General features: G+C 40.1%; 1 protein-coding gene across 1 annotated transcript in view; it reads right to left on the reverse strand.

The window, feature by feature from the left end:
- Positions 1-310: 310 nt before the first annotated feature.
- SEMA4G (semaphorin 4G) overlaps positions 311-17,007 on the reverse strand; it is a 1,755,375-nt gene continuing 1,738,678 nt past the window's right edge. The window contains exon 16 of the transcript XR_006362793.1: positions 311-1,067. The gene's annotated coding sequence lies outside the window, so the exon portion shown is untranslated. The remainder of the gene's footprint in view (positions 1,068-17,007) is intronic.

Genomic DNA, 17,007 nt, shown 5'->3' on the forward strand with positions numbered 1-17,007 from the left:
ATTTAAAAAGTCTTCATCAGATTCAATAATCAGAGGATCCCGGAAGAGGATGCAGCACTCTTGGGGATTTCTATAGCAAGAAATTCAACAAATGCTAACCCAGATGATAATTTCAAAAATATCAAAACTCATTTTTCAAGATTTTTTTCTGGGAATTAACATTATCTTTTTTTCCAATCACCACAATATATTAGTACTGTGTGATTTTACAAAAAGTTGCATAAATGTTGCAATTTGGCAGAATAAGCAAATCACAACTGACAGCCTTGCATAAATCGTTTTTCCATTTCGAATTTAGAAACATAAATAATGAATGTCTTAAGTCTAGTTGAAATTTGGTCTTTTATGTTCAAGTTGGCAATTAGGACATTTTTTTAACTTGTATAACACAACCCTTGACAGATTTTTTTGCATTACAATTTTACCTTAATGAATAACTTAAAATGATGAAAACTACTTTTTTATACATTATGAATTGGCTGGTGAGTTGATAAAAAACTAGAGAATGTCACTAAGCTGTTGACTATGCAATTGCCTGAAACAAAAGTATGAACTTAAGATCTCGTGCTTTACAGCCCACTGCTTTTATCACTGAGTTACACTGACTCTCAAGTGGTATTCAAGAAATGGTTTACAATACTGACATTTTATGCTATAACATGGTGTGTAATGCTGGCTTTACAGTAAAATGTCAATGCCCAGTTTTTCTCATTTATACAAAATTACCAGTTCCAGACTTCTCAGTTCATTAAAAATATTTGATTCCATTAGGCTGCAATATAGAAATAACACTTTAAATTCATAAAATAATGTAAAAAAGCATGAACATTATTGTTGCTTGACATAATGAACATTTTCGGATTACACAGACTACAAATACGTTTTTAAAAGTGTACAAACTAAACTTCCGCTTTAGTAGATGAATGCTGTTTATGCATTAGACTCCTTCTTTATACGTTCTTTGGCCTTTGTTTTTAAGAATTTATTCATGACAATCACAGTGTGGTGAAAAACGCTTTAAGCTGCTGTTCCACGCAGTTTAACGGCTAGTAAAACTTGCAAAATTTCTGGTAAAAGAAAGCATAAAAAACATAAGACATGATACAGCTGTTATGTCCATGAATACATATTCTGTGCAGCTGGAGAGTTCCACATTATTTAGTTTACCTGTCATGGTATCTCTCATATACATTAACTGCCATGAAAAACATACACACTACTTTAAAATGAACATACATAGCACAGAATCTGAACTGGTCCTCAGTCTTAAATAACTTTGATGCAAGACTATTGTGCATGGTCAGAAATGCTAACCTCATGCAACTTTATTTTCCTTTATGAAAAAGCTGTGACCTAGCTTCGCTCTCATTAGTTTAGAAACTTATCATATTATCAAACACTGCACTGCAAACTGTAGTAGAAAACACTAACTGAAAAATAAGTTAAGCTGCCAAGACAAGCATTTGTGAGATTCCTCCTGTCACAGCACAAAAAAAAAAAAGAGATACAACTTCACAAGTTTTTCTATATTAACAATTCCCATCCCAAGCTCTTCAATTCATGTTTTAGACACACAGAAGTATACCAGTGATGATCACCCTTAACAAATGCCTAAATAGCAAGGAACTAAACAAATGTTCTATCCCAAAGGAACACACAGCTGACCTCTTGCAAAATTTCTTGAAAGCTTTCCCTCAGACTAACATGTTCTAAAACTCATGACATCTGGAAATGTTTACCAAAATCCAGGTCTATCTGACAGCCACATTACTTGATCCCAATGTCCAATGCTTTTCAAAAATACTCATTTGCATTCTATAACTTGCATGCTGAGTGGACAGAGCAATCAACATGCCTGTTTTAACATTAGCAACCAGAATAAGTGTGGTCACCACAGCCACATATGCTAAAAACAAAAATATAAGCTGCTTGCTTCCTGAGAACATCCACATGGTACTGTCTGTTTCTTTCTCCTCTTGTTCTGTGTAGAAGTACCAAAAAACGACAAGGGAAGTCAGAAAAGTCCAAGACATATGATAGGAAGGCTTGCGAGAAGTGAGCACCTTGTATGCATTCATTCCTGAATTTCGCTGGTGTACTGCACAAGCCTGGAAACAAACATGCCATATGCTTGTGCAGTACACATGTGGTCTGCTTAAGATATGGCAGGAAACTGAAATGCCACTTGTACAATGGTATTATTTAAAAACAGAAAAGCAACTTCTTTCTTAAATAAAGTCACTGTGTAATGGCAATAATCAATCAACAGGTGTGGGAAATGCAGGATTTATCCATTTCTAGCTTTGTTCGATCACAATTACATGGTAAACGTTGCAAAGTTTAGGTCCTCCAATCTTCCTAAATATGGTGAACTGGTATGAAAATGATACTGTTGCTCTTTTTACTTGTATGATCTAACAAATAATCAGAATTTTAATGGGCAAATCTTTAAACCTTAATCCAGATATAGCTGTCACAGTGAAAATTACAGTTTTGTACCTACCATAAATGTAGATGTCCGATAGATATGCAACTGCAGTCATAACATATGGGTTGTCCTGCCTCAGGCAGCCCTCGGTCGTCCGGATTCCAAAGTCTGGGTCCGACGTCAGCTGATGTCGCATTTCTCTCCGACGTCAGAGCGGCTGGAGTACATAAGCATCAGCCAACGCCATTTTCTTCAGTGTTTCTTGCCCCAGATGCCAGGTGCCCTCCAAGGAAGACTGTAATCAAAGTGGAAGACAAAAACAGGATTCCAGACAAATAAGTAAGCAATAAACAGATACACCATAACAGATATCCCCAGCTAAGAGAAACAGGGATAGGAGTGGACCCAAGGCATAGAGGGGTATGGAGGGAGGGAAAATCCGACTGCAGTTGCATATCTATCGGACATCTACATTTATGGCAGGTACAAAACTGTACTATGTCCTTCAAGAATGCAACTGCAGTCATAACATATGGGTTGAATACCATAGCTTAGCTGGGGAAGGAGGAATGCTCTAAGAAAGAGATGGTGTGGCAATCAAACCCTACAGGACTGCCGAAGCAAAGCCTGCTCTGGATCTGGAATATAAAGGGAGATTGTAGTGTTTGGAGAATGTATGCACGGAGCTCCATGTAGCAGCTTCTAGAATGTCTTTTGTAGGCACCCCTCTTAAGAATGCTGTAGAGGTGGTTGTAGCTCTGGTGGAGTGTGGTCTGACATTGGCTGGAACATTCTTCCCATGGAAGGAATAACAAAATCTGATGCAATGTCCAATCCATTTTGAAATAGTCTGTTTGGAAATTGCTTTTCCTTGTACTCCAGGGGCGTAAGCTACAAAAAGCTGATCAGACTTCCTACTGGTCTTGGTTCTGTCCAGGTAGTAGCGAAGTTGTCTGTGAATGTCCAAGGTATGCAACAGTCTTTCCCCTTTGCTCTCAGGATTGGGGAAGAAAGTAGGCAGGTGAATAGCTTGATTTAAAGAAACCCTAGATACCACCTTTGGCATAAAAGTAGGGTTGGTTCTTAAGGAGACCCTGTCTCTGTGAAAGATTATGAACTGTGGTGTTGCCATTAGGGCCTGTAGTTCCGAAACCCTTCTTGCTGAGGTAACTGCCAACAGGAAAGCTGTCTTCCATGATAAAAATTGTAAGTCCACTGAAGCTGCTGGCTCAAAGGGAGGTAGAGTCAGTTTTTCTAGGACAAAGTTGAGGTCCCAAGCTGGCACTGGAGCCTTTCTTGGTGGCTTAATGTTCTCGATTCCCCTGAGGAATTGCCTTAACAAAGGATGTGAAAACACAGGCGGATCAGTGTTATATCTAACTGAGATAGCTGAAGCATGTATCTTTATGGAAGAATATGAGAGTCCATTCTGTAGCATATCTGCCAAATATTCCAGGATGAGTGGGATATTCAATAATGATGCATCATATCCCTTGCTGGTATTCCAAATGCTGAATCTCTTCCATTTTGCTAAGTAAACCTTTCTGGTGGATGGTCTTCGAGCTTCTGTTAATATCCGCTGAACTTCCTTGGAGAGAGATAGATTGAGGTTATTCATGGGATCTCCCAGGCTGTTAGCTGCAGTGTCTGAAGGTTTGGATGCACTGTTTTGAAGTTGTGTTGAGTCAAAAGTAGGGGCCATTGGGGAAGGGCCCACTTTTTGTTGTGACATATGCTCCGTAGTAGTGGGTACCAGTGTTATCTTGGCCAGTCTGGAGCTATTAGGATCCCCTTGGGCCTCTCTGCTTTGATCTTTAGTAATACTGTGGTCATCAGTGGCAGAGGTGGGAATGCATAGATTTTTAGAAAGTTCCAGTTGAATGAAAGAGCATCTATTTTCCAAGCTTGTGGATGGTATGTCCTTGAACAGAATTTTTGTAGATGATGGTTGAGGTGGGAGGCAAATAGGTCTACTTCTGGCCTGCCCCATGTCGAGGTGAGTTGTGTGAAGATTTTCGGATGTAACCTCCACTCGTGTGGATCTATGAAATTCCTGCTTAGGCTGTCTGCCAGCACATTGTCTTTGCCTGGAACAAACTGGGATTGCAACTGTATGTTTAGGTTCAGTGATTTTTCCCAAAGATTCATTGTCAGTCTGCAAAGGGGGTAGGAATGGGTGCCCCCTTGCTTGTTTATGTACCACATCACAGTGGTGTTGTCTGTCCGTATCAGTAGATGGCCTTGCTGAAGTTGTTGTCGAAAGGCCTCAATGGCATGCATTACTGCCAGCATTTCCTTTTGGTTTATATGCAGATGTGTTTCCTTTGGAGACCATTGTCCTTGTATACATCTACCCTCCATGTGCGCCCCCCCCATCCAAGGTCTGAGGCGTCTGTGGTCATGGTCTGTGTTATCTGAGGTTTTTTGAATGACATACCTGTGTTTGCCTGGCTTACCGAGGCCCACCATAGGAATTCCTTTTGTAGGCATGGAATGAGCGGTATGGTTGTCTCTAGGTTGTTGCTGTGCTGAGACCATAGGCTTTTTAGGTACCGTTGAAGCTTTCTCATGTGTAGTCTTGCTAATGGAACCAGGAGAATGCAGGATGCCATGTAACCCAGGGCCTGTAGGAATCCCCTTGCAGTCATCTGGGTGAGTTTTGCCAAACCTTTGAAATAATGAGTTAACTTCTCTTGCTTGTCTTCTGTCAGGTAAGCCATTTGAGAGGCTGTGTCTAGATTGGCTCCTAAGAAGGTTATTTGCTGGGATGGCTGAAGTCTTGACTTTTGGAAGTTGACTGTGTATCCCAGAGCCTGTAGCAATTGTATGACATAGTTCAATTTTTTTGTCAAAATCAATTTGTCGTCCGCTTGTATGAGGCAGTCGTCCAGGTATGGGTAAATTTGGATCCCCTGGAGCCTGCAATGAGCAATTACTGAAGCCAGGCATTTTGTAAATACTCTGGGCGCAGTAGATAAGCCAAATGGCAATGCTGAGAATTGATAATGCTCTGGCCCTGCAAGAAATCTGAGATATCTTCTGCAGCTGTGTCTGATAGGGACATGCAGGTATGCCTCCTTGAGGTCCAGAGTAATCAGCCAAGACCTCTTGCCCAGCATGGGAAGGAGTTGCTGTAGAGTCAGCATTTTGAACTTTGGTACTATGAGAAAAGTGTTTAATGCGGACAAATCCAGTATTGGTCTCCATTGAGTTTCTTTTCTTGGAACAAGGAACAGTCTTGAGTAAAACCCCTGGCCTTGTTCTTGTTGTGGAACTCTTTCTATTGCTTTGATCTGAGCAAGCAGAGAAATTTGCTTGATAGCCTCTGCCCTCTGGTTTTGTGGTAGGTTTGGCATGCCTTGTTTTCTTGGTAAGGTATGAAAGTGGAACCTGTAACCTTGGTCTATAATGTCCAAAATCCATTTGTCCTTTGTCAATCTGTGCCAATTGTCTGAAAACAGAGATAATTTTCCACCCAAGGGAGCTTCTATTTGCTCCTTGGTCAGCGGAAGTAGAGGAAAGTCATTGAGATTGTCCCTGTGGGGCAGGGGAGACGCCTGTGTCACTTCTTTGGTTTGCTGGTTGCCATTGTCGTCCCCTGTAAGAACCTCTGTATTGTCCTCTTCCTCGGCCACGCCTGTTTTTATCCCTTTGAAATCTTTCAAGATTAGGAAAGGACCAGTTTTTAGAAGGCCAATTCCTGCTGAATCTGGGTGGCTGAACCTGGAGGAAATCTTTGACCGTCTGAACTGATTTTGCTTTTTCCTCGATGGACTTTAACACATCTTTAGCATTAATACCAAAAAGCTTGTTCTTTTCCAAAGGTGCATCAAGAAGTTTTTGCCTTAACATGATCTGGTAGAAGTTGTTCTTTTAACCATGCATGTCTACGAATGACCGCCCCTGTCATAGCTGCCCTACATGAAGCTTCCAATGCATCATATCCACACTGCAGAAAGTGATTGCTGACTTGCTGAGAATTATGTACAGCTTCCTGCAAAGACTTCCTGTCTAAAGGTTCAGGAGAGGCCAATGTTTTCTGTAAATCATCTAACAGGTAATCCTGATATTGAAACATATGAAAGAGGCAATTCAGAGCTCTCATAGATAAAGTAGTGGAGGTGTAGACCTTTTTCCCCCATCTCTCTAATGACCTAGCTTCCCTGTTGGAAGGCAAGGGATTTTTGGAGGTGGATGCTGAAACCCCTTTAGGTCCCTGAGAAATAGTTTCTAAATCAACAGCATGGGCCCTAAAGAAATGAGAATGTGTTTCTGGGACCCTATAATATCTGTCTGGCTTGGCTGGGACAGGAGGAAGAGTATCCGGGGTAACAGTGGAGTCAGAGTATAGGTCATCCAAAACATCAAGCACAGGAGGTATAGCCAGGGGCCTGTGTTGGGGCTTTTTAAGTAAGGTTCGAAGGCACTTTCTGGAATCAGAATATTCCTGGCCTTGCCACTTAAAATGTTCCCTCATGGTATGCAGAACTTCCCCAAAAGAAATATCCTCAGGAGGGGAGGCTGAGGGGATGGAATCCTCTGCATCAGAGTCCTCATAGGTCTGGAAGGGCTCTTCCTGGCCATCGGAGTGAACAGAGTCCTCAGAATCTTCATCTGAAGGGATAGGGTCAGAGGGTTCAACCCGGGGCCTCTTATCAGGAGGAGGCTGGGATCCTCTCTCAGGATGGGCCTGTGAACCTCTAATCATGGAAATTAAGTCTGCGGCCATAGTCATGATTTGTGTTTCAGGAGTAGGCTGAGGTAAGGCCTTAACAGTAAGGTGCTTGGTCTTGCTGGCTGCCTTAGCACGTGTGTAGGCCTTAATAGACATGGCCATAGGAGGCCTAGCAGCTCCACGTGCAGGAGTGACCTTATCTACAGCAATGGTCTCGGGCATTTCCTCGGTTTCAGTATCCGGAGGAAAATCTATAACTGGCGTCGGTGTGGCCTCCGGTATCGGAGGTGTCGGTAAAGCTGTGTCTTCGGTTCGGAGCGGTGAAATAACCGTCTCAGGGGGAACCGGAGCACTCGCGGTAGGTTTTGGCGTGGAGTCGGTGGAAGACGCGGGCCGAGGATGTTGGTCCGGGTCTTTTCGTTTCTTAGGAGTCTGCGATGTCGGAAGTTCCGACGGCATTGTATAAGCAAATTTATCGCCAAAAAAGTCTTCAGCGAACTCCGCCCAGCGCCTAAGAGTGCGCTTATTTAAGCGAGCACAGGCGACACAGGCCGAGACGTCGTGGTCTGGGCCAAGGCAAGGAAGACAGTAAGAGTGGAAATCCTTATGAGGTATTTGTTTACCACAAGACAGACAATTGTTAACTTTTTCAGTAATTTCTGACATCGGCTGAGGCAAGAAAGGTCCCCAACGGGGTACTTAGCTTTTTTGATGACTTCGGATTCGAAGAATACAGGAGCTGACCGACCGGCACTTGCGAACTGCTTCTGCTTCGGGCACCGCGCGGCAAGAAAGACTGAAGAAAATGGCGTCGGCTGATGCTTATGTACTCCAGCCGCTCTGACGTTGGAGAGAAATGCGACATCAGCCGACGTCGGACCCAGACTTTGGAATCCGGCCGACCGAGGGCTGCCTGAGGCAGGACAACCCATATGTTATGACTGCAGTTGCATTCTTGAAGGACATCAATTACCTACGGTTTACAGTGTTACAGTTCAATGCTCTATACTATATTATTTATTTATTTACCGGAAAATTCCAGCTGGACACGTTCTTTTTCAGCAGAGGCCCGGGGAGAAAACCTACACAGAATGACATAGTAGATGGGAAAACAATAAAGGTATGTATACAGTAGATGTGATCATGACATGGAGTAATACAGGAGCAAAATCAGTAAAACTGAGTATTAAGCTCTAATTACAAACATTCAGAAATAAGAAGTAAACAGTGCTACAAATTTTCTTTACAGTAACTAGATAACAATAAAAAATAGACTAAATGATAACTAAATCCTGGAAGAATTAACAAGCAGTGAATAATCTTCATTTCAGTTTCATAGTGATAGACAGGATACTCTATGTAAATCTGGGAAAGGAGAAAAGGATTGAAGGGGGGGGGGTTATTAGTCGGGGTTTGGACAAGGACAAAGCCAGTGAGAAATTAGGTGAGATTTAAGTGCAGTCTTGAAAAGACTGCAGGAAGGAAGGGTAGTTATGGCAATGGGAAGCTTGTTCCAGAGCTTGGATATAGCGCAGGAAAAAAGTGTTTCCCCTGCTGAGTTTTTGGCTTTGGTGACCTGGAGTAGATTTTTGTTGCAGGAGTGTAGTGGTCTAGAATAGTGGTGGGGTTTGAGAATTGTATGGAGTGATGGGATTCAGTGAGGGTGGTTTACTAGTTTAAGAGCAAAGGTGAGTGGAGTTTGGTGTAGGAGTTGTGGGAGTTCAAGCCAGTCAAGGTTTCTAAGGGAGACACAGTGGTGGCTGCGGTAGGAGGCACCAGTGGCAAAATTTGTGATTTTATTGTAGCAGGCTTCGAGTTTGTGTAGGTCTGACTGTCTAAGATTAGTAAGTATGGGTGATGCATAGAGCAGGGTGGAGATTAGTTGGGAATTGGCAATAGAGATTCTTGCTGGTTTGGTGAGGTATTGGTGGCTTCTATACAAGGCACCCATTTTTTTGTGAATTTTTTTTATTGTTAATGATATGTGGATATCAAATTTGAGATTATTGTCTATCTGTATGCCAAGTAGTTTTGTGTGGGCAGTTGGTGAAATGGAGGTGTTATCCTTCGACTGAATAGTGAAATGTGGGGTGTTTGGGGTAGATTTGGAGGATTGGAAGATGAGGAGTTTGGTTTTATTTGGATTGAGGAGAAGCTGGGCATTAGATAGCCAACTTTCAACTGAAGAGAAAGATTATTGGGTGATCTGTTGCAGTTCTGTTAGAGTTGGGGCAGAGCAGATGAGGAAGGAATCATCTGCATAATGTATGAGGGAGGCATGTTTGGTGGCAGTGTGTAGGTTGTTGGTGAAAAGGGAAAAAAGTAGGGGGCCAAATTAAAACAAAAAAGTAGTAGAAGTTTTAGAACAGCCACAAGGTGTCAAGAAAGGGATTGCTATTATTCTGGTTACCATTCAGTTTGGAATAGAGCATAGGAAAATCTACTGAAGTTTTTTTGTTATTCGCCAACTTGTGTTCTATAAATTATAATCATATACCTCTGAGGGTTTGAAGGAGAGGGTGTTTTTTTTTTTTTTTAAATGCAGCATTTTGAACAACAAATGAAATGTACTTAGAGTCATTCTACCCATCCCCAACCTCTTTTCCCATTTTGCACATGGGGTCGGGGTGCCACTTCAGCAGTGGCAATCATCTTGAGCCAAGGTTTACACCGCTCGGTGGCTAGCCCCACCATTGTAGTTCATTCGTACCAATCACTTGTGCACACAATTACTTATGGCCAAATTAGTGTATCCAATCCACCTACTGCATGTCTTTGGAATGCGGGAGGAAACCAGAGCATCCAGAGGAAACCCACATGACCGCAGGGAGGACATGTAGACTCATCATAGAAGGCACCCCAGCTGAGGCGTGAACCTCAGAACCTCTTGCTGTGAGATGACATTAACCACTGCAGCCACCCCCTTAACTGACGGATTATATATTTTTTCTAAACAGCTGAATGGAGCTTGCTTTGAATTATTCTTTTACTTCAAGAACGTGTTTTAAGTTGTTAGTTAACAAAGCACTAGTATATCGTTTTTAGTTATATGCTTATAATATAGACAATATTTTTAATGATTTATTTCAGCTTAAGTGCAATGTCTTCTATTTTCAGAGGCAGACAGTTCTGGAGGTATCAAAAGTTCTTTCACATGATCACTTCATTAGAAGTATGTCATGTCAAACGTATTTACTCTTGGGTGGGAATTAAGTATGTGCATGAATGTGCAAATCCAAAAACGAACTCGCAGAAACACAACACGACAATAGAAAGCTAACCGTTTAATGAAAGAAATAAAACAGTTAAAAATCAGTAAGCGCTTTCACATTCATTCGAATGCTTCATCAGACTGTAAAAGAGCAACCAACTATCAGCATTTAAATAACCACTCTAACTGCTTATTGGCCAATCACAAATGCATAATTAATATCAAATGACGTCACTATCAGAAAATTTAGAATAATTAAAATGTTAACATATAGATTAAAAAAGTCATAGGCTTGCATAAAAACATATCCTATTAAAATATGCTTGTAAAACTACTAATAAATATAAGAAAAAAAATGTATAATCATACATATGCAACAATATATGGATAATAAATAAACAAACAAGTATATGTGTATGTGTACATCTATGCATAACAATATGTATAAAAACATTCATGAAACATAAAAAAGAAAAAAGATATAACACAATACATACAAGATACATATATCGTATATTATCTGTGTGTTTAATCAATGTAAACGTTTCATGAAAAATATATTCCTTCACTTCAATGCTTATGATCTCTAGCCATGGGAAAGGGCTTTATAGAGACTCTATCATTTAAAACAGATGATCTATCGGCCTGTAACCGCATAATCCATCTGGTTTCTCTCTGTTCTGTAGTTTCTGTGATCTCCTAGCCTAGTGGTCTTAAACACTAACTCAATAGCTATAAATTTAAAACTGTGTTTTGTACCATTGGTAATAATGTGTTTGGCCAAGGCGTTGGTATCGTCTTCCCTGTTAATGGCACAGACGTGTCCTCTAGCACGTTCTTGCAGGGTTCTGTTAGTCTTCCCTACATAGAAACACCCACATTCTATGCACACTGCTACATAAACCAAATCACGGGTTTTGCAACCAGCATAAAAGTGAAAATTATATCTTCGTCCAGTATCAGGATGGACAAAATAATCTGTATTGGACATACAGCAACATTGGTTGCATGATCTACAAGAAAAAGTCCCTTTCCTATCTGATACAACATGTGGTTTGTTAGTATTGCCATAGCATAGTAATCATTTCAGGGATTTAGTGTTCTTATATGTAAATTTAGGGGTATTCCCTACTGCTCGATGTAACTTATCATCCATGGTGAGGATGTTCCATTTCTTGAAAAAAAAATCTCTCTAATCTTATTATTGTTCTTGGTATACGGTATTACTAGCCTTGTTGAAGTCTCTCTGTTGTCTGGTCTATCTGTGGGACTGTGCCTCTCATTGACCCTGCATATGTATTAGGTCTACCAGATGAGGTCCTGTTCACTATCTCTTCTTGGTGTAAAATTGCTATTTCATTAGGTCTATAACCCCTGTCTAGAAATTCACTGTGCAAAGTTTCAATGGTTTCTTGGAACTTATTTTCATCACTGGTAAGTCTAGACACCCTCAAAGCCTGACTCTTCACTATATTTTTATAAATATGTGGAGGGTGCTTACTAGTATGGTGTAAGTGTGTGTTTTTTCTACAATCCTTCCTTAATAACTGTGTCTGTACAGTATTATCTTCTTTTAGAAACAGAACATCCAAGAATTCTATCCTATCGAGGGACCATTTACCTGTAAGGGACAAGAAATCAGTAGTCCCATTAATGTATTCTATAAACTCATGGAGTATATCGACGTCTCCTTTCCATAGTAAATAGATATAGTCTACAAAACGCTTATATAATCGAATGTTATTGCCATAATATACACTACATGTAATATATGTGTGTTCCCAATACGCCATAACAAGGCTGGTGTAAGAGTTGGCACATGGAGTGCCCGTTGCCACTCATTTCTGTTGTAAAAAATATGAATCATTGTAGACGAAAACATTATTTTTTAATACTATGTCCATTAACATGGCACATCTCATTATCAACTCCCTAGGCATATTCTTCTGGAGCAAGAATAATCTCATGTATTCAACCCCTATGTCATTCGGAATGTAAGTGAACAAAGAAGCAACATCGAGGGTCACCATAAAATCTATCTCATCATTACATGTTGGCAAGGTGAAGTCCGTCAGACTTTCCAAAAATTGTTGTGCATCTGTAATTACTCTGGGAGTCTATTCTACTATCTTCCTAAGCTGTTTCTCCAAGCATATAGAAATTGTCTTAGTTAGCCACCCCCTACTTGAGACAATAGATCTCAACAGTGGGCTCATAGTATCCTTATGGACCTTTGGTAGCCCTCTAAAGGTAGGTATAATGGGTCTTTCAATTAGAAAACACTTGTACAAGCCAAAATCAGTAACATTACAAAGAAACATATTGTATAACTCCTCATGTACCCCGTTGATGATTCTACTCAATTGCATGGAATTGATGCTCAAGTAACTGTCTATCATCTAAAAGACTTTGCATTCTCAACTCATAGAAATCAGTGTCTAAAATAACTATGGTGCCCCCTTTATCTGCGGATCTAATCACAATATTCTTATTTGCTTGTAGCCCTTCAAGAGCTTGTTGTTCATTAACATCTAAATAATAAAACTTGTTTAACTTTTGTGCTACTTCCGTTGCATAATGTTAACAGATCTCTTTCACATGCTTTCTCAAATGACTCAATACGTAGATGTGTCTGGGGGATGAAAGTAGAGGTTTTTTTAAAAACATTTTTTTCTTCATTTCCTACATCACCATATATTAATCTAAAGTTTAAATTTCTCGTAAACATTTTCAAATCTGTCAAAGTCAGTAAAGTCAATGCCCGTTGCTGGTATAAATGAAAGCCCTTTACTTAACAGCCTTCTCTCAATTGGTTTCAAAATATAACTAGAAATGTTAATTATTAGGTCTGACTCACTGGTCGAAGAAGTTTCCTTTGAAACTCCAGTCTCTCTTCTGGCATTTCGCGTTTCTTGGAGCTCTGTTGTGGAGACCACTACATCTTTTGGTTCATCCAAATGGGTAGAGGAAAAGGACAAAAACCCATATATTGTTTGGAAGTAGATGCAACATTAACAATGGATGTCTCTTTTCTATGGACGTCTGGTGTAATGGTCTTTATATTGTTGGTTTGTAATAAAGAACAATGTTCTTTCACCTTATCCTGCTTACCGCTGGTAACGGCTGCGTTCGCTGGGGCTGACACCTCCTCGTTTGTTGACTGCTCTACTGACGTTGAATTGGGAGGATGTGTTTCATTAGATGCATTAACTGGTTGTGACCAAGCACCTCCTTGACTTCTCACTGGTTCACGCAGCCATGTGAACACATTTCCTTTCTGGAAATCAATGAAATCTCTTTCCAGTTTATTTTTCTTGTCCTGCATCAACTTATTTTCTAGCAGCGCCACATGGGCACTAGCTTCTGTTAAAAAGTCACTAATTTATTGATATCAATGTATTAAGCTCCTCTTGGGACTTAGTTAATTCTGCCATTGTCATTTTCTATCAGCTTATATTGTTCTATGAGCAGTCATTTTGCACAAGGGGTCGGGGTGCCACTTCAGCAGTGGCAATCATCTTGAGCCAAGGTTTACACCGCTCGGTGGCTAGCCCTACTACTGTAGTTCATTCATACCAATCACTCATGCACACGATTACTTATGGCCAAATTAGAGTGTCCAATCCACCTACTGCATGTCTTTGGAATGCAGGAAGAAACCGGAGCATCCAGAGGAAACCCACATGACCATAGGGAGAACATGTGGACTCATCATAGAAGGCACCCCAGCTGAGGCGTGAACCTCAGAACCTCTTGCTGTGAGGTGACATTAACCACTGCACCCCTGCAGCCACCCCCTTAACTGACGGATTATATATTTTTTCTGAACAGCTGATTGGAGCTTGCTTTGAATTATTCTCTTACTTCAAGAACGTGTTTTACGTTGTTAGGTAACAAAGCACTAGTATATCATTTTTAGTATATGCTTATAATACAGGCAATATTTTTAATTATTTATTTCAGCTTAAGTGCAATGTGTTCTATTTTCAGAGGCAGACAGTTTTGTAGGTATCAAAATTTCTTTCACATGATCACTTCATTATAGGTATGTCATGTCAAACGTATTTACTCTTGGGTGGGAATTAAGTATGTGCATGAATGTGACTGAACTCTGTAAGCTGATCAGAGTTAAACAACCATTAATTTTCCATGTCATTAATGTGAATGCCTGAATGTGATGGGTAGATCTGTATATGAAGACAAGTGTTTTCATATTATATGCATATGACGTCTTCACAGTTTAAGGAGCTGGTACTATCTTTTTGTGTTATTTTCTAAACAAAATGAAGACACAATTCATGTTTTTGCTATCAGAACTGTCATTTAATTTCACTACTCGACTTCTGCAGATGCCCTTAGATTTACTTCACATTTTTTTTTCTGTCATGTGGATACGTAGATAATATATAAACACCACAAACATATTGCGTTATTACAATATCAGAAATAAAACTATCATTAGTCTCTAAAAGTGATATTTTCAATAATATGAAGTTATTAGAGTGAATTCATCTATCTGTACTGTGGTGGTGGTGCTGCGGTAGCGTTGTCGCCTCACAGTAAGACATTGTCCTGTTCGATTCTCAGCTAGAGTGTCTTCTGTGTGGAGACATGCGTGAATGGGCGTACCTTTGTTGAAGGATGTGCGTCAGGGCTGGCAACTCGGCACGTAAAAATCTACTGCCAATCATTAGCGGACCGGAGTTCCGCTGTGGTGACCCCTAACCGGGAAAAGCCAAAAAAAACACAACCAGTGTGAATTCATCTATCTATAGAAAGCGTGTGTTCCTCCATGTAGACTGATTTGGCATTTGTTGAACAGCTGCATTTAGTAAAAACTGCAAAATAACCCAGCAAAGCTAGAGACTTCACTGTAAACATCACTGCATAATCCTAAAAAAGCCAAATGATTACCCATAAAACTAAAATCTAACCTACTTTTAGGATCCCAACTCTGCAAACTACTCCAGCTCCACACATTTACTCCGCTTGCAGCTAGACTTCATGAAAAAACCTCCTCATATAGCCTGAGACACTATTCACAATCCACACAATCTGTCATTACCCCTAAACCCAAACTCCACAGCACTGCACATTGCTTTCTTCTCTCAGGTACCCACTCCTTGGCAAGCTCTTCCCATCAACATAAAAGAAATCAACACTTATTCCAAATGCAGTTCCTGCTTCAACACTAGACACATCACCTAACCTATCTACTTTCCAAGTCTCCTCTTCTCTCTCAGCATTTACTGAAGACTGACCCACTTTAGAAACGAATGTCGATATTGTGCATTACACTCTGCTTGATTGTGCATTGCATTGTACTTGTTCACTAGTGTGTGTGTGTGTGTGTGTGTGTGTGTGTGTGTGTGTGTGTGTGTGTGTGTGTATATATATATATATATATATATATATATTTTTTTTTTCTCTTGCTTAATTAGTCCGGACTACTCTATTATTGCTAAAAATTTTTTTCTTATGCAATGTTTTATATTTCACCCGGACCGAGTCTGAAATTGGTCACTACTGAAAATGCACTACCCCAGTGAAAGAATATAAACAAATCTATTAAGTAAGTAAATACAATTAATAAATAAACAAGCAAACAAACCTGCTGCTGTGGAGGTCCATGGGATATATGCAAATGCCTCCTTAAGGAGGACATACCAGTGTTTCAGATACATGGCTTCTAAAGGTCCATGACTTTTTTATTTTTATTTTTTAAACGTTTTACTACTAGTATTCCAATTGAAAATATCCCAAGTGCATCCATTACAAGAGATCTAAGGTACTTCATAGTGAATACGCTAGCTTTTCTAGTTACTTCTTGCAGTTTTCACTAAATGGATTGTGTGTGTGTGTGTGAACGTTTTACCCTTTGGTTTGGAAGTTCTTTGGGTTATTTTGCAGCCACACTATGTTATGAACATCAGGCATGTTTTTAAGCTCTGTGATTGTACAGAATGGCCAAAAAATTCACGTATACTGTGCTGGTGAACAGAGAAAAAGGGAGTAACAAGTTCAACCTCCTGCAGCAGACCTACACCCTGGCTCATTACATCCGAGTGACGCCTCCAGGTGCATCTGCAGTTAACTCCTACTGCTCCTCTAGGCGTCAAATATTACTTATGCATATTTGCATTAATAATTCCAAAACCATGCTACATACAAGGTTTAAAAATATTTTATCTTGAAGCATACATGATGGCAAACACAATTGTATTGATATTTGACCTCTGTCAATGAGTATTTGTTAGAATTGTAAGGTGATAATTTAATTTTTAAAGGCTCAGGCCACATCCACTAGGAGTTAAAGGTACATACTCAAAATAGTTGCACTGGAGTGAATGAGAACCAGCCTCCACCTCAGGGGGATTCCACAAGTCTAGTGCAACCCAGATGAAGCATAATCCAGAAGATGATCTGGATGCTTAACTACTTGTTTTTGAAAGCTATGCGGCTACAAAGAACTGCTTCCAAACAGAATGGGCCCTTATTCTATCACTCCAAACTGGAGATGCAGTGAACACATACATGGACCTGAAAGATTGATCTTCAAAACTATCAGAAACTGAAACAAGAGATTTTATTAAAAATTGGGGCTTCATCTTAAACACCATCCAGTACGTTTCATAACTGCATATTTTATGTGACCAAACCAGTAAGATCGCAAATGGTAAATGTACTACTTAT

This window comes from Protopterus annectens, chromosome 14.part0, assembly GCF_019279795.1.
Source record: "Protopterus annectens isolate FY-2018-M chromosome 14.part0, PAN1.0, whole genome shotgun sequence".
In the NCBI taxonomy this organism is placed as follows: Eukaryota; Metazoa; Chordata; order Ceratodontiformes; family Protopteridae; genus Protopterus; species Protopterus annectens.